General features: G+C 37.9%; 1 protein-coding gene across 1 annotated transcript in view; it reads right to left on the bottom strand.

Annotated features, from left to right (window-relative positions):
• PTBP2 (polypyrimidine tract binding protein 2) overlaps positions 1-25,341 on the bottom strand; it is an 843,808-nt gene that overhangs the window by 446,894 nt on the left and 371,573 nt on the right. The gene's annotated exons all lie outside the window — the stretch shown is intronic.

Raw genomic sequence — 25,341 nt, 5'->3', positions numbered from 1 at the left:
GGCAAGTTATCCACAAACAGGATAAAGATAATAAACTCTTTGGGGCATCAGTATACCATACAGCAATCTCACTGTTCCCTAGAGCTGTGGAAGAATTCATTTACCTCACACAGGTGAACCTTGCTCTTCCCCAGAGAGCATTTTGTTCATCTTAGCTCAATACGAGATCAGATCCATTGTCAGCAGTAACGATTTGTACCATGGTTTTTTTGTTTTTGTTTTTGTTTTTTTTGTTTTTGTTTTTTTCCACTGGGTTGAAACTTAAAGCATCTCTGAGTGGAAAATAAATGGCAATAGCTGTATCTCAATTTTTGCAAAGGGGTCGAGAAGGAGAGAGGGAGAACCTTAGATTAAGATGTTCTTCTGGAATCATAGGTTCATCCAATGAGCAATAAAGCAAGAAACTAAAGCCAGGCCTCAGAAACACCACTCCATTTATTCCCTAAAATCTTGTTTTCCTCTTTGCTTCAGGTCCATGGTGATTCTTGCCTCACTAGCACTCTTTCAAAGACAGTGAACGGTCCCTTAGCATTTGGAAAGAATTTTATTTTGCAGAATTTTGGAGCCGGCCTTGGCTGACTCTCTATTAATGTTAAAGAAAAAGTCAAATAACATGATTCTTCTATTAAAGCAAAGGTTTCTACATTAACTCCGAACTTCAGCACACCACACAGAGCTGAAGATAGCAGTTGGAGTGACAGTGACACAGAAATGAAATGAATTAAAATTGCCACTGACAATAAAGCAGGAAGAGGTGGGAGGCAGTAAAGGCTTGTCCCTGAAGATTTTACAGCATTGCTGATGCTGGAAGGAACAGTAATTTAAGACAGTTATGGACCTTAAAAAAAAGCAATAATGTTGAAGCCAGACTCAGTCTGTATGGAATGGTTATTATTTGGTTTAAAACTGTGAAGAATGCATTTACTACTTCGGTAAAAAAGAGATACTGACCTTGATGCAGTGCAAATTTGATATGGGATTAGAGGTCCTTGTTCTTAGTCTGCTGCTAAAGACAGGGGAGCGGCAGTAAAACAGCATCTTGGCACTGAATAGGCACATGTGGGTGCAGCTCCACTTCAGTCAGGGCTCAGAATCAGCAGACACTTGCGTTTTAGGGATGTAGTCTCAAATCTCTGAGAGGACTGAAGTGGCACTTTGAGAACACATATGCATATGCTCCCTCCAAGGGAGGTGTCCTGTTCTATTTGGGATCACTGTGTATTATGCAGGAAGTTGGTCACAGGATAAGGAATCAGGATTTCCAGACATCACATCTGCCTACAGGTCAGATCATAGCTCTCCTCTTACTGCCTGTGTTATCCTGGGCAAGTTATATTCCTTCTCTGATTTTCAATTTTGCCATTATATGTGATTATAATTATATTTTGTTTATAATGTTAAGTAAATGAAGATACTTTTTCAATGTTCAGCACTATATAAACGCTGAAAATTGTTCCCACTAGATTGGACTGACAAGGGAATGTAGGTTTCCCTTTTATTAAATATATGTGCATATTTTTATTTATGCATTTGATATCAGTTGCTATCTGAGACTTGGACAAAATTGCAAAGAAGGCAGAATTTGAATATTTTTAATTTTCCTATGAGCAACTTATCTACCCATTTCTTTTTTCCCTTTTCTCTCCAGAAAACTAAGTCAGAGCAGAAGGAGAATTGAAATGGTGATGAGGTGAGTGGGCAAAGGTAATGGCATGTAGGCAAAGTGTCAAGGGCATACAAGATTTCAAGAGCTACAATGAGGTTTGAGACTTGAAAAAATAATTTTGGCTTCACTGAAGCTTAGCCCAACTTACATAAAGTTACTATACTATGTATTTATTGTATGATGTGGGCAAATTTTAGTATGTTTTATATTATGCCAATTATGTGCCTAGAGTTTTAGAAGATCTTAAAAGGACTTAGGGGGATGATAAGGAAAGACCCTTTCGCATGGTAAGACCAGCATCTTACCATGGGAGAAAATGTTCAGCTGGACCAATAATCAGCATATGTGTGTGTGTGGGGGGGGAGGGGGGTGGGAGATGAGGTCAGCAGGGATCACTCAGCTGTAGCTAGGGGGACATTTTTCAAATTCACACATTTCTGTCTCTCCATGCAGGGCATAAGGTAAGATGTGGGAAGTGACATTCCAGGCTATGACAATTTTTTCTCCTCAGTGTATTCCTAGCTCTGTCAAAGGTCTTAGCACACATTAGGCACTCAATAAACACTGAGTGGATAAATGAATGGGAGGTCTAAGTCAGGGGGTACCTGGTGTTGCCAGAGCAGGTAGAAGTAGAGGGAGAATGGTATCAGGGTGTCATGAATTAAGCATTGTAAAGTGACTAACCTGAGAGTTACCCTGAATGAGATGAGGCAGCATGGGAAATTGAGTTTTTGGAAGGGATACTAAATAATAATAATAATACATCAACAATGACATTTTGAGTTTACCATCTGGCAGGTGTTATAATAAAAAACTTACATTCAGCATCACATTTTCTTATCACATCGGCTCTATAATACGGGCAGTATTACCGTAGCCATTTACAGATAAAGACATACAGAAGTCAGGTTAGTTACCTAAGGACACAGAACTAGTACGTGACACAACTGGGAGTTAAACCCAGGTTGCTCATACTTTAGAGCTGAGCTCTTAATGACTACAATGTAGGAATCTGTAAAGCATACAACAAGCATACAAATAGAGCTCCAGTCCTAGAGGGTGCTGGAATAGTTACTATAACACATGTAATTGAAGCGAAAAACTGTTTTGAAGGGAAGGTATCAGAAACTTATTTTCTTAAATAGAAGATGAGGAAGAGATTAAGTTACAGGAGCAAGAAAGGAACCTGATTTGGACTGGGTTGGTTCCAAAGCTTAGACTGGAGGTCCTAGTTAGGAGATCAAAGTCACTAGTTGTAGAGAGTACTGGATCTCTCCTTTAAGGCACTTATGCTGATGCTGAGTTGTAAAGGTTCTGTGTCTTATTTGAATCTGTCCTTTCTAAGTCTAATCACTCCTCTTTCCTTACAGAGGAGTGTCTCTAACGGGTCTAGACCATTTCTGGTTCTTAAACAGAAATGCTTATAGAAGTACCTGAGTAGCTCACGAAAATATCTATCTTTGAGCTTCACCTCAGACCAGTAAAATAAGACCTCTTGTGGGTGAAATCCTGGCATTATGGTTTCTTAATAGTTCCTATAGTCAATTTAAATGTGCAGCCAATGTTAAGAACCATGGTTGTAGGTTAACATTGCTGATCAATTAACCACTATTCATGTAAATTTGGTTCACAGCTCTTGGGTGGCATATATATATAAATGTATGTATTCGTATAGTTACTTATGCTTTTAAATGATTTTTCTAATTATAAAATTAAGACAAATTTATATAAAAATAAATCTTTTCAAAAGAAGAGATATTTATTGTTTCCTGACAATATGATAGAAATCCTCGTACAAGAGCTGAAATTGCTATCAAAAAGCCCTTTTTGAATAAATACAACGAGGAATTTCTGAGAAATCAGCAGAAATTGCCAGAAACCGAACTGAAAAGAGAGCTGAAAGACACATTTCTAGGCTTGTGTTAATGCTACGGATGCACTGGGGCCAGGGTTGGGTGGTAATGGCCCAACGCCTAATGGAGAAAATGTCCTAGGACTGTGGAAGATGAAGGCTTGGAACTGAGACCCCCTGGAAAAGACAGGCATTTGAAAGCCTTCCCTCAATGAAAAGGTGAGGAGGGGGCCAGAGGGCTGGGTAGTGGAAGGTGAGTTATATTAGCCTGGGCTCCAGATAGAAGAAATTTCCTCTTGCAATTTATACCTTTGACACAATGCACTGGACACAATTTATGTACAATCTCATATTTGGTTGATCTTTCTCACCTCTGGAGCCTGGTGGCTGCTTCCTCGTGGGACCCTTGGCTGCTGCCTCTGTACCAGACACAGCTGCCACCACCTTATCTGCCAACCTCTGTTATGATTGCTACACTTTCCATGGGAGCCGTAGCAGCTCTGGAGACCAGGCCCAACCAATTGTACCCAGGGAGACCTGGCTCCCTTAACCAATTCTGGATTCAAATAAAACACTGTGACAAATTGTTTGGGAAATTCAAGTTAAAATAATTATCATAATTTTGTTCATAACATTCTGGCAAGCCTGATGAAAGCAAAAAACAAATCTCTTTTAATAGAACCCAGATAAACTCAAAACCCAAATCTTGCAAGAGTCTCATAAATTATGCAAAACAAATTCACAATTAAACAACAACAAAAACAACAAAAGAAACATACACACATAGTAATAAGCTAACAAAAGCATGAATCAAGAGGAGAAAAAAACACAGCAAATGTACCCTTCAGGAGCATCATGCAATGGGAATATCAAACGGTGAATATAAAATAAAATTTTGGTTTCCCTCCAGAAGCTGACTGCAACGGAAGGATTCAAATGCAAGTAGTTTCTGTAGTAGATGGTCCCAGAACACATCAGTAAAGGATTGGGAAAATTACATTGAAGAGAGAAAGAAGTCAGTAGATGATCTATATTATCAAATGAGTTTTTACTGTGGACAATTGAATCTCAGCATTGGGTCTGGAATTCGTAGGTTCCTGGTCTCGCTGAAGCTGCGGACCTTCGCGGTGAGTGTTACAGTTCTCAAAGATGCTGTGTCCGGAGTTTGTTCCTTCTGATGTTTGAATGTGTTCAGAGTTTGCTTTGTCTGGTAGGTTTGTGGTCTCACTGTCTTCAAGAGTGAAGCTGCAGACCTTCCCGGTGAGTATTACAGCTCTTAAGGCGGTGAGTGTTACAACTCTTATGGCAGCGCATCTGGAGTTGGTTGTTTGTTCTTCCCGGAGGGTTTGTAGTCTCACTGTCCTCAGTGGGTTGGTGGTCTCACTGACCTCAGGAGTGAAGCTGCAGACCTTCGCGGTGAGTGTTACAAGCGTTACAAGACATAAACAAGTCATAAAGGCAGACTGGACCCAACGACTCAACACCAGCAAGATTTATTGCAAAAAGCGAAAGAACAACACTTCCAAAATCTGGAAACGCACCCAAGGCGGTCGCCACGGCCGATTCAGGCAGCCTGCTTTTATTCCCTTATCTGACCCCCATCCACATCCTGCTGATTGGTCCATTTTACAGAAAGCTGATTGGTCTATTTTACAGAGAGCTGATTGGTCCATTTTACAGAGAGTTGATTGGTCTGTTTTACACTGAGCTGATTGGTCCATTTTGACAGAGTATTGATTGGTGCATTTACAATCCCTGAGCCGGACACAGAGTGTTAGAAAAGTTCTCCAAGTCCTCACTAGGTTAGCTAGATACAGAGTACTGATTGGTGTATTTACAACCCTGAGCTAAACACAAAGTACTGATTGGTGCATCCACAATCCCTTAGCCAGACATAAAAGTTCTCCAAGTCCCCACTAGACCCAGGCGGTCACCCAATGGATCCCGCACTGGGGCAGCAGGCACAGCTGCCTGCCAGTCCCACGCAGTGCACCCCTCAGCCCTTGGGCGGTCCATGGGACCAGCTGCCATGGTGCAGGGGGTGGCACTCGTCTGGGAGACTCGGGCCACGACAGTGGGGGCGAGGCTTGGTCATGGCGGGCTGCAGGTCCCAAGCCCTGCCCCACGGGGAGGCAGTTGAGGCTAGGTGAGAATTCCAGCGCAGCCCCAGTGGGCTGACACTGCTGGGGGACCCCAGGCACCCTCTGCAGCTGCTGGGCCAGGTGCTAAGCCCTTCATTGCCTGGGGCCAGTGGCGCCTGCTGGCAGCGCCTGCCGGCTGCTTCCTGTGCGGGGCCTGCCAAGCCCACACCCACCTGGAACTTGCGCTGGTTGGGGAGTGCCACGTGCAGCCCTGGTTCTCACTGGTGCCTCTCCCTCCACATCTCCCTGCAAGCAGAGGGAGTCAGTTCCGGCCTTGGCCAGCCCAGAGAGGGGCTCCCATAGTGCCGTGGCAGGCTGAAGGGCTCCTCAAGCACCACCAGAGTGGGCTTTGAGAGCGAGAGCGAGGGCTGCTAGTGTGTTGTCACCTCTCAGTATCACTGGGAACGCTGCTAGCAGAGGTGGACCATGCTTCAGAGTTATCTCAACTAAGATAAAAGGAAGCTGGGGATGCTTATTGATCAACTTCTTATCCATTGTTAAATAAAGGATGTTTCTGGAAACATTGTCATTCACCCTTTGAATTTTCTTTGCGCCTGGGCTGAGTGTGCCCTGAGGATCAAGCAAAAAGTAATCAGGCAGAGAATAGCAAGATCCAGCTAACAGATTTTGGCATGTAGAGGTGAATCTCAAAGGGTTAGGAGCAGGAATATGAGGATTTGATCACTAAGAATGTTTAAAGAAATAAAAACTGCAATTTAATTATACATATATTTAAAAGACATAAAATTATTAAAAGATGGAAAACTTCAGTGTCAAGAATCCTTCCCAAAATTCAAACAGGAATAATGAGAAATCTCCTTTTGAACACACAATCAGGCCTATCGCAGAGACTGTAGAACACCAGAGGCAAACAAGAGGTGATACAAGTGGTCAGAAAGAAAAGACAAATTACAGCAGACGTCTCACAGACAAAAGAAAGAAGCATAGTATCTTCAAAAGACTTAGAGAACATGCTGCCAACCTAAAATTGAATTCCTTAGCTAAACTTTATTCAAAGAAAGAATACAATAAAAAAATTTTCTGACAAACAAAAATAGAGTTTACCACCAACAGAATGTGCCATATCTCACAAAGATATTTCTAAAATGCTTCAAAAAGATAAAAACAGACCTCAAAATGAAGATCTCTTAGATCAGAAGTCAAGAAACTATGGCTCAGAGGTTGAATCCAACCTACAGATGGATTTTGTAATTCCTGTGAGCTAAGAATATTGAAAAAAATAAGTTTATATTTTATAACAGTATTAGATTTAGAGAAAAATTAAAGAGCTAGTACAGTGGGTTCCTATATATACGCTTCCCCACCTCTGCTCTAGTTTCTTCTATTATTAGTTCTTACATTTGTGTGGCACATTGGTTAAAATTGATGAAACAATATTGACAGACACATATATACACCTATACATATACTTATACACATTACTGTGTGTAAATACAGACATACATACATATGTATATACATACTTCTACCAATACACACACACATTATGGATTTTAATGTCTTCTTGGAGAATGACCCCTTTATCACTATGTAACGGTCCTTTTTATTCCTGTTACAGTAGTTTCCCTTGAGGCCAGGGCTTTGCTAAGAAAAATGAAATGCTCTGGGCATATTTCAAAATGTTTACTTTTTCTCTCCTCCTGCCAAAAAATGGGAGAGGATTTTCCTCCAGTCTGGGTTCCTGAAAATAAAACTCACAAGGGTATAGGGATCTACCTATGACTGGACCCCCAGGAATTTTTAACTCTCAAGCTAGTCCACACTCAGCCTCCAACAATTCGTCAATATACCATTTAAGTATTCCTACCAGTTACTGGCTGCAGCTCCCAGTAAGTTGTGATTTTTTTTTTTTTTTCTTTTGAGACGGAGGCTTGCTCTGTCGCCCAGGCTGGAGTGCAGTGGTGGGATCTCGGCTCACTGCAAGCTCCGCCTCCCGAGTTCACGCCATTCTACTGCGTCAGCCTCCAGAGTAGCTGGGACTACAGGCGCCTGCAGTCACGCCCGGCTAAGTTTTTGTATTTTTTTTTTAATAGAGACGGGATTTCACCGTGTTATCCAGGATGGTCTTGATCTCCTGACTTCGTGATCCACCCGCGTCGGCCTCCCAAAGTGCTGGGATTACAGGCGTGAGCCACCGCGCCCGGCCAAGTTGTGATTCTCATATTGCCGTCTCTCTCTAGTTTTCCAGGTGGTGGTATGTTCTGTGTCCTCAATTCTCTGATGGATCTAAAAGGAGTTGTTGATATTTAGTTTTGTAACTTGTTATGAGGGTAGGAGTGATGACTTTAGAACTCTTGATAGATCTTATCTGAAATAAGAAGTCCTCTAAGAATGTTTTTTATGTTTTAAAATGGTTGAAATAAAAGATGAATAATATTTTGTGGAACATGAATATTACATGAAATGTAAATTTCAGCATCCACAAATGAAAGTTTATTTGAGTTATGCTCATTCTGTTTTTTTTTTTTTTCTTTTTTTGAGTCAGAGTCTCTCTCTGTTACCAAGGCTGGAAGGCCATGGCACTATCTCAGCTCATTGCATCCTCTGCCTCCTGGATTCAAGCAATTCTCTTATCTCAGCCTCCATAATAGCTGGGACTACAGTCGCATGCCACCATGCCCGACTGATTTTTGTATTTTTAGTAGCGACGGGGTTTCACCGTGTTGATGAGGCTGGTCTCGAACTCCTGACTTCAGGTGATCCACCCACCTTGGCCTCCTAAAGTGCTGGTCTCATATCTATTAACTCTGGTGGCTTTTGTGTTACAAAGGCAGAGTACAGTAAATTGTGACAGAGACCATATGGTCTGCAAAGCTTAAATATTTCCTCTCTGATCCTATACAGAAAAGTTTTGCCATGGGAAATCTCTGTATAGTTAAACAGGGAACAGTGACATGTGGATAAATATAAACAACTATTGACAGCGTGAAGCAGGGTCATGAGCGGCCTCTGGAGCCAGGTTGACTGGCTTTGAATCCTGGCTTCACCACTTAACTAAGTGGTCACAACTGGGTGACATAAGGCAAGTTCACTAACTGCTTTCTACTTCAACTTTCTCATATCCAAAATATAAGGAGAACATAGTACCTACTACATAAGTGCTAAAACTTCAGGGGGTGGCTATGAGGCTTAAATGACCTAATATTGATAAAATGCTACAAACGGGGTCTATTTGTATACAACTAAATACACAATAATAATGAATGATTTGATAAAATTAAAAAAACTAAAATACTAAAAAAAAATTATAATATGCAAAAATGGAGGCAATGACCAAAGTTAAAACATTCTGAAAACCTTATAATGTTTGGGTAGAAGTAGAGATTTGAAAACTTCAGATTTGGTTAAATATGCTGTTGTAGACATGGCTAGCCATCCACCAAGAATTTGTTCTCAGAGATAGTATAGAGTTGATGCTGAGAGGGATGGCTGTCCACCAAAGACTGTTATTGTATTCAGTAAAATACAAAAGATAATGATGTTGGTCACCCAGCAGCCATGGCTCTTAAGAAGGGACTCAGGCTTCTTACTCTATTAAATGAAGAGATTACCCACATCCTGGGGATGATGAAGGCACAAGAGCGAAAAGACCTGGATTCCTAATTTATGCCATAAAGGAAAGCCATTTGCTGATTAGGAACACTTGCATTGGGCTGATAGGTGTCTAAGGAACATATTTACATTGTATTAAGCAACTGAAACATGAAGACTGGTTACAAAAGTTGGTTTTATACTACCCAAATGCATGTATTATGTAACTACCTAGCCATTGGTGGAGGGAAAATAGAATGTAAAATGCCTGATAAATTCAAAAGTAAGCAGGAGAGGAGAAAAGAAAAAGAAGCAGAGAAATAGCCAGATAAATGTAAAGCACCAAGTAAGTGGTAGAAATAACTCAAAATGTACTATTAAACGCAATAAATGTCAATGGAGTAAACATGCAGGTCAAAATATAAATATTCTCAGTTTAGATAATTAGTAAAATCTAGGTATACACTATTTTTAAAACATACCTGTGCATTAGACACATAAAAGTTCCAACTTAAAGGTTAAGTATGTTAGGCAAACACTAAACAAAATAACCTGGTATAACTATGTACATATATACATCTCTATTAGAGAAAATGATCTTCAAAGTAAAAACTTTCTTTTGGGAGGTAAAGAGTGTTCATATTTAATGATGAAAGGTACCATTCTCACAGGAAAATAAAAAAAAAATCTAAATTTATAAGCTCATAAAAACATAGTCTTTATATCTGTATATACAGTTCTCCTTCAATATCCACAGAAAATTGGTTTGGTTCCAGGACCTTTGCAGATACCAAAATCTTTGCATACTCAAGTCCTGAAGTTGGCCCTATGGTAGCTGCATAAAGGAAAAGTTGGACCTTCCTATCCATGGGTTTCTTAACCCACAAATATTGTATTTTTGATCATCATTTGGTTGCTGATTCAGAACCCACAGTTAAGGAAGGTCAACTGCATTTATTGAAAAAAAAAAAAAAATCTGTGGATCCACATAGTTTAAACCTGTTTTGTTTTAAGTGTAATATATTTTATATATATATAGAGAGAGAAATGGACAAAATTGTGAGGAGAAATTAATGGATTAACATTCATAAGAAATCTTTAACTTATTCTTAATACCTAATAGAGAAAACAGACAAAAACATTAGTAAGGATATGGAGGATTTGAACAACACAATTAACAAATCAAGATCTAATGGGCACCTACAACTCTATGCCAACAATTAGAGAATGTATATTCTTCACAATACACATGGACCATTTGTAAGAACTGAGTATATTCTAGAACATGAGTCAGGTATCAAAAAATATCAATTTTTTTTTTGTTAAATATATTATCTTTTCTTTAAAAATGTATTGAGGCCAGGGGCAGTGACTCATGCCTGTAATCCCAGCACTTTGGGAAGCAGAGGCTGGAGGATCGCTTGAGGCCAGGAGTTTGACACTAGCCTGCACAATAAAGTGAGATGCTATCTTTGTGAAAAAAGTATGTAATTTAGAAATGTAAAATGATAACTTAAAATCTATTTAGAAATTGTAATAAAATACACTTCCAAATCATTCTTGGTCCTAAGAAAAAACCATAATGGACATTAGAAAATATTTTAAACTGAAAATGCACAGAAACATCACATCCCAAAAGATAGGAGATATAAGTAAACCACTACTTAAAATAGTTTTAACACCCTGATTATTTGTATTATAAATAAAGTTTGAAATTTGGTAATCTAAGTACCAAAGTTAGAGGAGTTAGAAAAACAACAGAATAAACTCAAACTAAGTAGAAAGAATGAAATCATAACATAACAATAAGAAAAGAAATTAATTAAATAGGAAAAAACAAGAAATAAAGAGAGTCCACAAAGCCACTCACTCACTTTTTGAAGAGTTTAATAAAATGGACACCCTCTGGCAAGTCTGAGTAAGAACAACAGCAGAAAAAGAGAATCCATTAAAGAATATTAGCAGTGAAAAAGAGTAGTGTCATAACCCCAGAAACAGAAGAGCAGATTTTTTTTTTAAAAAAAAGAAGATATAACAATTTTAAGCCTTTAAAATTGAAAACAAGCAAAATTTTCAATTTTTTGGAGACATATAGCTAGGTGACTCAAGAAGAAATTATAAACCTAATTCTTTGTGATGAAAAAGACCAAAATGATGGTTAAAAATCTCAGTCCTCGAACCCCCATTCAAAACTGGATATCTAAGCCAGTAAAATAAGACAAAATAAGGCAAAATTTCGGTCAGAATCCCAACGTTTTTTTCCTCCTTGCAACCTGACAAGATGATTTAAAAATATATGAAAGTGCAAATGGTTAAGATAGTCAAGATAATTTTTGAAAACAAACACAATATAAGAGGGCTCCTCTAACATATACGACTACTTATTATAAACTATAAATGATATAAACCCATAAACAATAAAGACAGTGTACATTGTTCTAGGAAAGATAAGCTTATGGAACTGAACAGGGAGATGAAATACGGCAATGCACAGGTGGAAACCTGATATATGGCAAAGGAGATACTGCCCACCAGTGAATCAGTGTTCAGACCTTTGATTATCCATATGAAAGAAAAAACTGTGAATCCCTGTCCCTAACCAAGCACCATAATTAATTCTATGTAGATTAAATACTGAAATGTGATAGAAATGGTTTAAAATATTTTGAAGGAATTACAGGAAACTATGACATCAGAATAGAGAAAGTTAGATATTTTAGTCAATCATCTGTTTACTTTGTGATATGAATCCAAATATTAGGATTGCTTAATAATTTTTACCAATGAAATAATTTTACACTATCATTATTATTTTCCTGCCCTGGTTGGTTCTATTTACAGAGCACTGGTGGATCATATTTATTCTTCCCTTGAGTGGTTATTGTTCAGATGAATCAGTAACATTTCATAGTTCAAGCCAAGTAACTTTACAGCAGAGTTTAAATAGATAGAATTCTTTAAAACTTTGCATATTAAAGTTTTCCTCCAAAGCAAGGTAAATATGAGTCAGAAATATACCTTAAACTCATAGGAGGAAATATTGTAGCATTTAATTTTAACTTTAGAACAGTAACAAAATTTGTGCTTTTAATGAACCTATTTTTTAAAAATAAAATTTATTGACTAAATCATATGAATGATGAACTAGAATATATTTATAAAATCTACATTGCAATGGTATAGTTATTTGGAGCAGAGTATTACAGAATATTTATAGTGATGTATATTACTGTTAATTCTTTTTTTATCTAGTATAGCACTTACAAGTACAAATTGGAAAACTGGCATATAGTGCTTTTTATATCATACTTTTGCCAGTGAAACATGAACATTGTATATTTTTATAAAATTGTTAATGACAAACTTGACTATAACATGATTTAAAAGTAAGATCTATTTTTATATAGTCTGGTTTTACAGTTTTCTGTTCATCTGACTGCAGAAAGGAAGCAAGTGTGAATGCCCTGTGCTTTTAAAGAGACAAAGCCAAGATAAGAGTGCAATTTGTAATAGTGCTCCTCTAACCCTTTTAAGAAACAAAGTACTTTTACTAATGCACTTATTTGGAAGTATTAGTAGTTTTAAATATTCTAATTAAAAAAATGTAAAAACTGTATTTTTCATAGATGAGTGTGATAAATCAACATATTTTCACTTATATGTTTCTGTATCTGTCTTAGGAACACATCCTTTAACACACCTGCAGGGTTTTGGCTGCAATAAAGGAGTCAAGTAACTTTAAATGCTGTTTAGTCATCCAGAAAAGGGGCCATCTATAGCATGCCACACCATAGTTTTTTCTTTTTGATTAGCATGGGTACTTTTGAGTGACCCTTGCTAAATATGCAAGGAATTTGAATGAAAGATGGGAATAGACAATATATTCAGTGCACTGACTTTGCATGCTAATTTTCATTACCACAATTTCAAGCCTTTACTTCATTGGGCATTATAGGGAAATAAAAATATTCTATTGTTATTTTTTGTTAATTCAAAGATGAAAATAGTATATGGTAATCAATAAGACTTCTGGTCTCTAGGGAGTGATTTTGATATTGTATTATAGAGTGGTGCCTGGAAATCATTTTGAAGGATATTTTTTGTTGCCTTTCTGGCATGTATTCTCTCTTCCCCTTACTATTTTTTTTTTTAAGCCAAGAATATCTTTTATTATTATTATTTTTTTTTTATTTTACTTTAAGTTCCAGGATGCATGGGCAGAATGTGCAGGTTTGTTACATAGGTACACATGTGCCATGGTGGTTTGCTGCACCTATCAAACTGTCATCTAGGAGTTAAGCACCTCATGCATTAGGTGTTTGCCCTAATGCACTCCCTCCCCTTGCTCCACCCACAACGGGCCCCAGTGTGTGTTGTTCCCCCCCGCTGTGTCCATGTGTTCTCATTGTTCAACTCCCACTTATGAGTGAGAACATGTGGTGTTTGGTTTTCTGTTCCTGTGTTAGTTTGCTGAGGATGATGGCTTCCAGCTTCATCATGTCCCTGCAAAGGACATGATTTCATTCCTTTTTATGGCTGCATAGTTTTCCATGGCATATATGCACCACATTTTCTTTATCAAGTCTATCATTGATGGGCATTTGGGTTGGTTCCGTGTCTTTGCTACTGTAAATAATGCTGCAATTAACACATGTGTCTTTATAGTATAATGATTTGCATTCCTTTGGGTATATACCCACTAATGGGATTGCTGGGACAAATGGTATTTCTGGTTCTAGATCCTTGAATCCACACTGTCTTCCACAATGGTTGAAAGAGCCCATATAGCCAAGACAATCCTAAGCAAAAAGAACAAAGCTAGATGCATCATGCTACCTGACTTCAAACTATACTATAAAGCTACAGTAACCAAAACAGCATGGTACTGCTACCAAAACAAGAGATACAGACCAACGGAACAGAACAGAGACCTCAGAAATAACACCACACATCTACAACCATCTGATCTTCAACACACCTGACAAAAACAAGCAATGGGGAAAGGATTCCCTATTTAATAAAAGATGCTGGGAAAACTAGCTAGCCATATGCAGCAAACTGAAACTAGACTCCTTCCTTACACCTTATACAAAAATTAACTCAAGATGGATTAAAGACTTAAATGTAAAACCCAAAACCATAAAAACCCTAGAAGAAAACCTAGGCAATACCATTCAGGACATAGGCATGGTCAAAGACTTCACGATGAAAACACCAAAAGCAATTGCAACAAAAGCCAAAATTGACAAATGGGATCTAATTAAACTAAAGAGCTTCTGCACAGCAAAAGAAACCATCATCAGAATGAACAGGCAACCTACAGAATGGGAGAAAATTTTTGCAATCTACCCATCTGACAAAGGGCTAATATCCAGAATCTACAAGGAACTTAAATTTACAAGAAGGAAAGCAATCCCATCAAAAAGTGGGCAAAGGATATGAACAGACACTTCTCAAAAGAAGACATTTATGCAGCCAACAAACATATGAAAAAAAGCTCATCATCACTGATCATTAGAGAAATGCAAATCAAAACCACAGTGTGATACCATCTCACACCAGTCAGAATGGCGATTATTAAAAAAATCAAGAAACAGTAGATGCTGGTGAGGCTGTGGAGAAACAGGAATGCTTTTACACTGTTGGCGGGAATGTAAATTAGCCAAGAATATCTTTATGTTTGAGGGAGAAATTTGCTCCCTCCACTTTTGTAATCAAGCAATTTGGGAAAGGCAGAATATATGACTTGCTTTAGGGGTGGGCATTTGTTGTCTAAAAGCCTATCCAGAGTATTGTAACTTTGCTGCCACAGTTATTGTTTCAAGCAAAGGCATGTGGTCCAATTCAGGCCAATTAGAGGAAGTGATTCCCAGGACTTATACAGCAGCTTTTACTGTTTTAAGAGACTCTTCCCTCCCTGAGAGCTTTTCTATGAGGGTCTGACATCTGGAGTTGCTACAAACGTTTGCAAAAATTGAGGAATACTCTGGAACTCCCAGTGGACTACCAGGGCAGTGTGGTAATACAGCTAACGGAGAAGCTGAGTAGAATGACTATGAGATAGAAAGTCCTGGGAAATCTTATTTGAGGTGGGAAATCAAGCCTCATTTTAACTTTTCAGTAACAGAGGTTAATATTCCTTTTATTTTTAAAGTCATTTTGACTTTAGAACTTTTAATTTCATTTCATTTTTTGTCACTTGTTACTGAAACATTCCTATTATGAATGCTATGTGAGTATTTTGACTTTGAGGTACTAATGAGGGAAAGACATCTTGATTGTTATTCCAGGATTCTTTGGTTACAAGTAATGGAAAGGTACAAACTTGAGAATAAGAATTATTGGAAAGATTTGTAGACTTATGGAACCAAACTGCAAAACCAACCAACCAAACAAACATAAAACCTACCTTTTCGCCATTATTAATGGGATCTCAAGCTTCTCTCTCTCTCTGTCTCTCTGTCCCTATCCCTTTCTTTCTTCTTCGTCGCGTGCACATGCCCATCTCCTTTCTCTGGACATGTCTACTCCAACTTTGGTGGCCGAATTCAATAGGCCTACCTGAGTATCCATGATCTTCTTTCTCTAAATCTTCCACCACAAACTACATCTCCAGTGTTCTCTTATTTGATGTTGGAGCAACCATGCATCGTTAACACTAAACAGAAGATTTTCAGTTATTTTTATTTTACCTGTCTCTTATCTTTAAGCACATTCAATACATTAGCAAGTCCTGTGCTTTTTTACATCCAAAGTAATTTTCAAATTAATCTATTTGTATGCCACTACTGCTAATACCCCAGGATAATACTAATCATCTTGAGCCTTGTGTATTGCAATAGCCTCTTTTCTATTCTAATTTCTACTCTTCGGTCCATTTTCCACATTGTAGCCAGGGATAATCCAATCACTTTTAAATAAGCATCTATTATATTTAGAATATTGTTGAAACTTCTTGCCATGGCCTGACAGATTCTGAATGACTTGATCATTCTGAAACTATGCCAAATTCTCTCCCATCTTGGGACATTTACGCATGCTGCTTCCATAACTTATTTATTATTTATTTTATTGAATTTTCCCTGAAATCTGCAAATTCCTAGAGTCATTGCATTCCCTGAAATTTTGTCCAGTGTGTAAGAGCTTTATTGAGATAAGATTCAAATGCAGTGTCACTCTTTTTGTCTGTCTGTTACATGGCATAAAGAGCCCCAAAAGTTCAGAAGGTGATCTTAACTTTAATTCCACAAGGCTCTAACTCTGTTTTCTGGTGGAAGCATTCTTCTAGCTGACTCTAATACCACCCAAACAACTGAATCTAAGTTTGAAGAAAGGGAGGAAAAATTTCTCTAATAGTTTATTTGGAGTAATAATGAGAGGAATTATTCTCAGCTCTATAACTTGATTCCCAGACCTGTTAATTCTGGCTATAGGGTAGTGGCACTAACTATTAACTGCTGGTTTAAGAATATACTTTATCCTTTTAGTTAGATCCCTGGTTTCCCATGATGTTGTTTTCTACTCAGCGTCCAAACTGTGGCTTCAGCAGTACATCTCAACATTCTGTTTAGCCAACTGTTTTTGGGTGATGATGGCATACGGCAAGGGTCAGTCAATTATGTGAACAGAAGTCTATTGTTACACATCCTTTTCTGTAATATATGTTGCCCATTATAAGGTTATTTGTGTGGTATACCATGGCTGAAGATGATAAGGTATTTGGAAGGGTGGTATCGGCAAAAGTGCTGTCAACAGTTAAGGTACTTAAGCATCTAAAATATGTGTCTATCTCTGCGAGAACAAATCACTGTCTCTTCCATGATAGAAAAGTTTATTGTAATCAACTGTCACCAGGTAGTAGGCCACTCTCTGCTGGAGAATGGTGTCATATCAGCTTTCTTGTGGCAGGTTGGCCATTTGGCATGGTGGTAGCAAAATCAGTCTTTATGAGGGGAAATTGAAGGTGTTGAACGTGTGAATAGCCTTCAACTCTACCCCCCACAGATGCTCTGTATGTAGGTCATTTTAGCAACCACTGGGGAAGCAGGAGAACGAGGCTAACTGAGATAGCCACAGGAAAAAACACCTTGACAACCTGATTATTGAAAGCATTCTCCACAGTGGATTTGTTCTGGTGGGGATTTATGTAGAAAAAATATTTTCACACTTTGTACTCTTTCAAGGAAGTTCTGTTGAAACTGTCTCAGAAGACACCACTGTTAAAATTTTATTCTTTCCATGTTCCCAATCATTTAGACAACCTGGTGGCCACTATTCATAAATCAGTATGGTCCTGAACCTGAGGCTATCCTTCTTTCTGTGTAAAACAGGCAATCAGGTGTGCTACCTCAATTTCTGACCACAGGAACTATTTCCTCACGCTATTTTATTTCAAGACTTTCCCTGAGTTGGACTACATTGCAGTGACTATCAACTTCTGATTTAAATGAGCATATTAAGCAGGTCTATCTATAAACCATAGTCCTGCTTTTCTTTCCTCATTTATTGGTCATAGGGAATTCCCATGAGGTCACATGTGTGGGTTGTGGGAGTGTCATAGTCTGTTTACTGCTGCTTATGACAGAATACCTGAAACTGGGTAATCTGTAAGAAACAAACTCTATTTCTTACAGTTCTGGAAAATAAGAAGTCCAAGGTTGAGGGGGCACATCTGGTGAGAGCCTTGTTGCTATTGAGAGCTTTCTGCAGCATCTTGAGGTGGCACAGGGAATCATGTGACGGGTGAGGGGGATAAGCATGGTCACTCAGGTCTTTCTTCTTATTCTAAAGTTCCCATGAACTACTTAATTCTTGAATTAATGGGTTATCATGGGAGTGGGACTATAACCCATTCTTTATAAGAATGGGTTAATGGATTAATGGACCTAATAGCCTTTTAAAGGCCCCACCTCTCAGTACTGCCACATTAGAGATTGAATTTCAACATGAGCATTGGAGGGGACTCATGTTCAATTGTAGCAGCAAGAGGTGGTGAATTTGTAAGCTTGCACACAAAAAAACTAGAAATCTGTACAGGTTCACATATATGGTTTATGTTGCTTCCCAAACACAGACAAACTTAGCAAGAGTTGCACTTTTGTGTGTGTGTGTCTGTGTGTGTGTGCTCTCAGTACAATATATAGCAACTTATCTTTTACTAAGAAGAGGATATACTAACAGTCCTTGGACTATTAGATCCTCAGAATATCATATTCTCCTGAATTTTTATAGGCCTTATTTTCTACTTTCTGGCATGTACATGTCTTACCAAAGCATCTATAATGCTTGCCCTTCCTGTTCATTAGATCCAGTTAGCAAAATGTCACAAGTGTAATGGACCAGGGTTATATTCTGTAGGATATCAAGATGATCAAGGGGGCCTCAAGACTATATTATGACACTGCGGGAGAGGTGCCATAGCTTTGAGGCAAGACCATAAAGGTGTGCTGTGGTATCTGTGAAGGCAAACTCTTGATTATCTTTGCTTAAAGGTATAGAAAAAGGATTCCAGGTTAATTAGGTCAATAGCTGCATGCTAGCTGCCAGGGATTGGGCTGATTTGCTTCATTAAAGACATCACATGCAGAAATTCACTTGTTATTGGTATCTCCCCTTAATTAAGTCTATAATAATGTACTTTCATTTTCTATGACCCATTTTGTTTGTGAACCAGACATACGACTATGAGAAATTGGAATATTATTATAAGAATGTTTAAAGTATTTGAAGATTTTACTAACTTCTATAATTACTCCAGGAATGCAAAATTGCATTTGGCTTACTTTTCTTGACAGATGTAGATACAGGAAGGTGGGGAGTTCTGTAGGTTTTCATGCAACATTTTCTACCTGCTATGTTCCCAAACCTTCCTGATCTGAATGTTCCCAAAAATGATATGTTGAAACTTAACCCTCAAGGTGGTAGAATTAAGAGATGGAACCTTTGGGAGGTAATTAGGTAATGAGAGCAGAGTCCTCATGAATGGGATTAGTGCCCTTATAAAAGAGGCCTGAGTGAGGGAGCCCTTTTACCTTTTCACCATGCGAGGACTAGCTAGAAAGTACCATCTTAGAAATGAGTGAGCCCTCACCAAGTACTGAACCTGCTGGAGCCTTGATCTAGCACTTCCCAGCCTCCAGAACTTGGGTAATATTTTTTAAATTACCCAGTATATTTTGTTATAGCCACCAAAATGAACTGAGACACTATCAAAATAGATTTCACTCAATGGTTCTACTTCTTCCCACTACTAACCTGATTGAAGCATCTAATCTGTATTGCCATTGTATAGCCCTTTTACAATCAAGTTTTGGGCTTGGTGGGCAGCTGTTATCTCCCCTGTGATGACAACAGATGAGAGGTCTCTCAGAGCTGCCATTAAGGCTTATGATTTTTAGCTGGGATCTTGAGTTAGAAATTCACAGCTTTCAATTTTTCCTTAGGTAATCTCTGTAGGATCATCTGAAACATTCAGTTGATGTCATAATCACTATAATCATTATTGCTGTCACAGTGATCAATTGACATAGCCATTTGTTCTCCCAATGTCGTGTTCTCCTGTGGTACTTCCTCTTATGCCATCATTAAAGTCCCTCTGGACTAGTAAGTGTGGGGAGGCTGTTACTACTCCTCAGCCTAAAAGGGTAATAAGAGGGAATTTTTACTAGAATTAGAAAAAATAACTGTGCAGAGAAAGGCAACTGACAGGAGTTATAGCCTTTAGTAGAAAGACACAAACACGTGCCTTAATAAAACAGAAAATAAATACCTAACTTATTTTTCTCCCATCCTATAACATCCTTTTTCCATTGGCCAAATTCAATCTGTAGTCAGAGGTAAAGGCAACCCATTAACAAAGTCCATGTGAGTCAGCTTTCAGCTGCACAGAGCAGAGAGAAGGGTGAATTTGGTAAGACAAAGAGGAAATATCTGCAACCCAAGTCTTCAGTTGGCTAAGTCAACTCACCTTTTGTTTCTTAGCTCACATGTTATTTCCTCATAGTTTTCCTAAAGTCCTAAATACAAAACTTTGCATCAACTGTCTTTACTCTTAGGACATCGTTGTTTATCTTTCTAGGTCTTGTTATATTATCTAACTATATATGATTTAGTTGGGTCTATAGGTTAATTTACATAATGACTCCTTTCTCTTCTCTTTTAACTTTTATTTCAGGTTCGCGGGTACATGTACAGGTTTGTTATATAGGTAAACTTGTGGCACAGGGGTTTGTTTTACAGATTATTTCATCATTCAGGTACTAAGCCTAGTATCCAATAGTTACTTTTTCTACTCCTCTCCCTCCTCCCACCCTCCATCCTTGAGTAGACCCTGTGTCTATTGTTTCCTTCTTTGTGTTGATGAGTTCTCATCATTTAGCTCCCACTTATAAGTGAGAACATTCTGTATTTGGTTTTCTGTTCCTGTGTTAGTTCACTAAGGACAATGGCCTCAAGCTCCATCCATGTTCCCACAAAAGACATTATCTCATTTTTTATGGCTGTATAGTATTCTGTCTTGTATATGTACCACATTTTCTTCATCCAATCTGTCATTGATGGGCATTTAGGTTGACTCCATGTGATATGATTTGGCTCTGCGTTCCCACCCAAATCTCATATCAAATTGCAATCCCCACATGTTGAGGGAGGGACCTGGTGGGAGGTGATTGGATCATGGGGGTGGCTTCCCCCACACTGTTCTCGTGATAGTGAGGGAGTTCTCATGAGATCTGATGGTTTTAAAAATGGCAGTTTCTCCTTCACCCTCTCTCTCTTCTGCCACCATGTAAGACATGCCTTGCTTCCTCTTCACCTTCTGCCGTAATTGTAAGTTTCCTGAGGCCTCTCCAGCCATGCAGAACTGTGAGTCTATTAAACCTCTTTTGTTCATAAATTACCCAGTCTCAGGTTGTGTATAAGAGTGTAAAAACAGACTAATACACCATATCTTTGCTATTGTGAATAGTGCTGCAATGAACATTCACATGCATGTGTCTTTATAGTAGAATGATTTATATTCCTCTGCGTATATACCCGGTAATGGAATTGGTGGGTCGAATGTTAGCTTCATTTTTAGCTTTTTGGGGAATTGCCACGCCACTTTCCACAATGCTTGAACTAATTAACACTACCCCTAACAGTGTATACTAAGTGTTCCCTTTTCTTCCCAACCTTGCCAGCACCTGTTAGTTTTTGTTGTTTTAATAATAACCACTGTGACTGGTGTAAGAGGGTATCACATTGTGGTTTTGATTTGCATTTCTCTAATGATCAGTGATATTGAGCTTTTATTCATATGCTTGTTGGCTGCATGTATATCTTCTGAAAACTGAATGACTCACTTTTTTATTTCACTTTTTCTCAGTTGTATTGCAGTGACTACTTTGGTGTCTTACACACAGTAGATGCTTATTAAATGTTTGTTGAAAAAAAAGAATAAAATAATTAGACCCATGTGGATTGGTCTGTGGCCTCAACCTTCATAAAGAATATTATCTCTTCCAGAAATTATCTTCTCAAATGTAAGTCATTGGGAATTTATGTGAAATCCATAAAATTCATCTAAATTACAAATCTGTGAAATTTTTTTAAATCCATGAAATTTGTAAAGTTTGAATCTTTCTAAATTAAGTCTAATCTGTGTGAATAGTTTATAACTGACCTCACATGTTCGCTAAAAAATTTTATAGCAATTTCTGTGTCCTCCTTTATTTTTAAGTTCTTCCCAGAATGGTCATATATCTGACTTTCCATAGAGTCTAGACAAGTATTGATAAAGTGATTTTATTTTTGGCAAATTAATTAACACATCTAGAAATAAATAAATGTTTCTGAAATGTCGAAACACAGCAATTTGACCCATTGTGGGAACCCAGAAAGAAATGTGGACTAAATGAGAAACTAACAATTAAACATTATAGTATTTGCCAGACAGGATGCTGAATACTTTGCATGGTTAAATTTAGAACCACAGCTAGTAAACATAATTTTATTCCCATTTTACAGATTGGAAAATAAAGGCTCAGAGGGGTCAAATGGTGGAAGTCCTTCAGTGTACTGAAAAAAGGAATTTTCTTTAGGAACGCATATCTTCCCCTCTTTTCTGGGTGGTCTCACTGAAGCATATGCCAATTATTAGTATATATTTGTATGCCAAGAGTAGGTATATTTTTCTCAATAATTTTTAAAAAATTTTTGTTGATTATTTAGCAACATGTATAGAAAACTGAATCCCTCTCAGATGATACCCTGTGTTTTATCAAATAGTAAAATACATTCTTTAAGAGGGAAATATGATTCACAAGAATCAGCTTAGTAGGATCAAACTAAGAGCCAAATAATTTATCAGGTGTAAAATATAGAGGTTTCCTGACTACATTCATTCAGATCTTAAAAATCGTTATTATTGTAACACTTCAATGTTATTTGATACCAACGCTGAATGCAGCTTCTCTAATGGCAGTTATCTGGTGTGTGAGGCTCTCAGTATCTTCTGTAGTTTTAATTTCACGAGGATCTAACTTGAAGTAGTTTTCTTTTGTGGTTCTGACATATTTCAAAAAGATTAACATTATGTTATTGTCCATGCCACAGAGCCATGGTCAGCCTCTGGCAATGTTGAAGCATTTTACATGCTTAATTTAATGGTGGCACAGTTCCACATATGTGATTAGTACCTGCAGACAATGTCCAGTATAGTATAATTCAATAAGAGAATAAGATGTGACAATAAAAGAGCTTTGTGCAAAATACCCCAACTAAATATATTTTAAAGGTTCAAAACATTGACAAGTTGAGCTTTAGCTAAATGCACATAAGTTCTTTAGCACTAAAGCATTGCTCTAAACAAAGGTCAGAAAACTTTTCCTGTAAAGAGCTTTGTGGGTCTTATGTTCTCTGTCAGAACTAATCAACTATGCCATTGTAGCATGAAGATAGTCCTAGACAATATGTAAATGAGTGAGTGTGGCTGTATCTCTACAAAACTTTATTTGTAACCACTGAAAATTGAACTTCCTATAGTTTTAATGTGACACAGAATGTTATTCTTTTTCCTACCATTTATAAATGTAAAAAACATTTTTAGCTCATGGTGTATAAAAAACAGACAATGGGCTGTATTTGGCTTACGCATAGTTGGCTCATCCTCGAATCTGATTGAGACAGATTTTGCCTTCTTTTATGGTCAATTAACCTTTAGTTCTGATAAAAATAGCTAAATGTCCACCAATAATTTGTGCTGTTTCTTCTATATTATAGCTGGGCTTGGAAAGCAGCTGCCTTGCCAAGATCTCACCATCCCCTCCCACTGGACCCACACCCCTGCTTCTGTTTGGAGCAATGTGGTTGGTTCTCACCAAAGGGATGTAAGTGAAAGCGATGTGTGTCACCTCTGGACCAAAGCACTTAGTTGGTCATTGTGCCTTCTCTGTCTTCAGTTTTCCTTCTGCATGGATCAGAGGACTATGAGACCTTAGGGAATGCACAGTCACAGAAAACAGGGATGGCACAGCCACTGAAGTCTTGAATCATAGTATGGGTGAAAGATGCCTGTAGCTCAGGACACCTACACTGAAATGTTATATAAGGGAAAAATAGGCCTATTTTGTTCAAAACAATGAAATAGGCTGGGTGCAGTGGCTTACACTTATAATCTCAGCATTTTGGGAGGCTGAGGTAGGAGGATCACTTGAGCCCAAGAGTTCCAGACCAGCCTGGGCAACATAGGAGAGAACCTATCTCTACAGACAAAAAAACAAGCAAGCAAGCAAACAAGCAAACAAACTGAAAAAGTTAGCTGGGCGTGGCGGCACATGCCTGTAGTCCCAGCTACTCTAGTGGCTGAGGTAGGAGGATCGCTTGAGCCCAGGGAGGTCAAGGCTACAGTGAGCCAAGATCATGCCATTACGCTCTAGCCGGGGTAACAGGGTGAGGCCCAGTATGAAAAAAATATATAAATAAATAAAACAATGAAAAAGTGAAGTTTATTTGTTACAGCCACTAGCATTACACCAATGAATGCAACGATAATAATTGTATTTAATACCTGCAGGGTAAAAATATTTCCCTAGAAGTGAAAGTTGGTTTTTTTCTGTCTTTTATTACACAGTCACAGGTGGTAGGATGAATGCTGTACTGGGAGAAGGCCAAGAGGACATACAAACATTTGGTTGTACTATGATCTTCTGTCCACTTTGACTATTTTACATCAAGCAAATATTTTCTGTGGGCTTATTTCTTAATATAGTCCATCGATTATGGCCCATCAATAGTTTTCCTCCAGAATTTCTCCAAAATTTAACTAGAATGAACTTCAAAGAAAAAATTCTGATCATGCCACTGGCTATTGTCCTTAAAATATCTAAGTGTCTGTTTATTGATCTTCTAGATTGAATCCCAAACTGTTTTGGTTTTGCAGGTCTGGTTTTCATCCTCTTCTCCAGGCTCGTTTCTACATCGATAGATGTGTTTTCATTTTCAATACTTCAGACTTATTTTTCTCCCATTAGTCACTGGATTTGTATATCCTGTTTCCTTGTTAAGGAAGTTCTACTCTTTCTTCAGTTGACTTCTAATCTTTCTTTAGATCTTATTTCCGTCAGCACCTCTCCAGAGAACATTTTGTATCTCCCTAACTCAGATTCTACTATTGTTTCTCATATCACCTTATACCTTTTCTTTGTAGCATTTATTAAAGTGAGACATTAAGCTTAACATGTAAATCTTTAAATATATGTTTTTCATGAAGATATGGCAATGCCTTTTTTTAAGTCTATAATCCAAGCACATAGTCTATCAGAGAAGAGGTGATCAAGAATTTGATGATGATTGATTATTAGGAAAATGCAAATTAAAACCATGATAACATATTACCTCACACCTGTTAGAATACCTACCATCAAAAGATGAAGAATAACAAGTGTTGACAGGGATGTGGAGAAAAGGAAATCCTTGTTTCACATTGATGGGAACGTAAATTATTACTGGCATTATGAAAACAGTATGGAAATTCCTAAGAAAATTCAAAATACACTACCATGTTTTTCTGAAATCCCACTTTTGGATTTATAGCTAAAGGAAATGAAGTAGGCACATCAAAGAGATACCTGCATTTCTACATTCACTAAAGA

The sequence above is a fragment of the Macaca thibetana genome, chromosome 1 (genome assembly GCF_024542745.1).
Source record: "Macaca thibetana thibetana isolate TM-01 chromosome 1, ASM2454274v1, whole genome shotgun sequence".
Taxonomy (NCBI): Eukaryota; Metazoa; Chordata; class Mammalia; order Primates; family Cercopithecidae; genus Macaca; species Macaca thibetana.
This window is presented reverse-complemented; position numbering and strand designations above follow the sequence as displayed.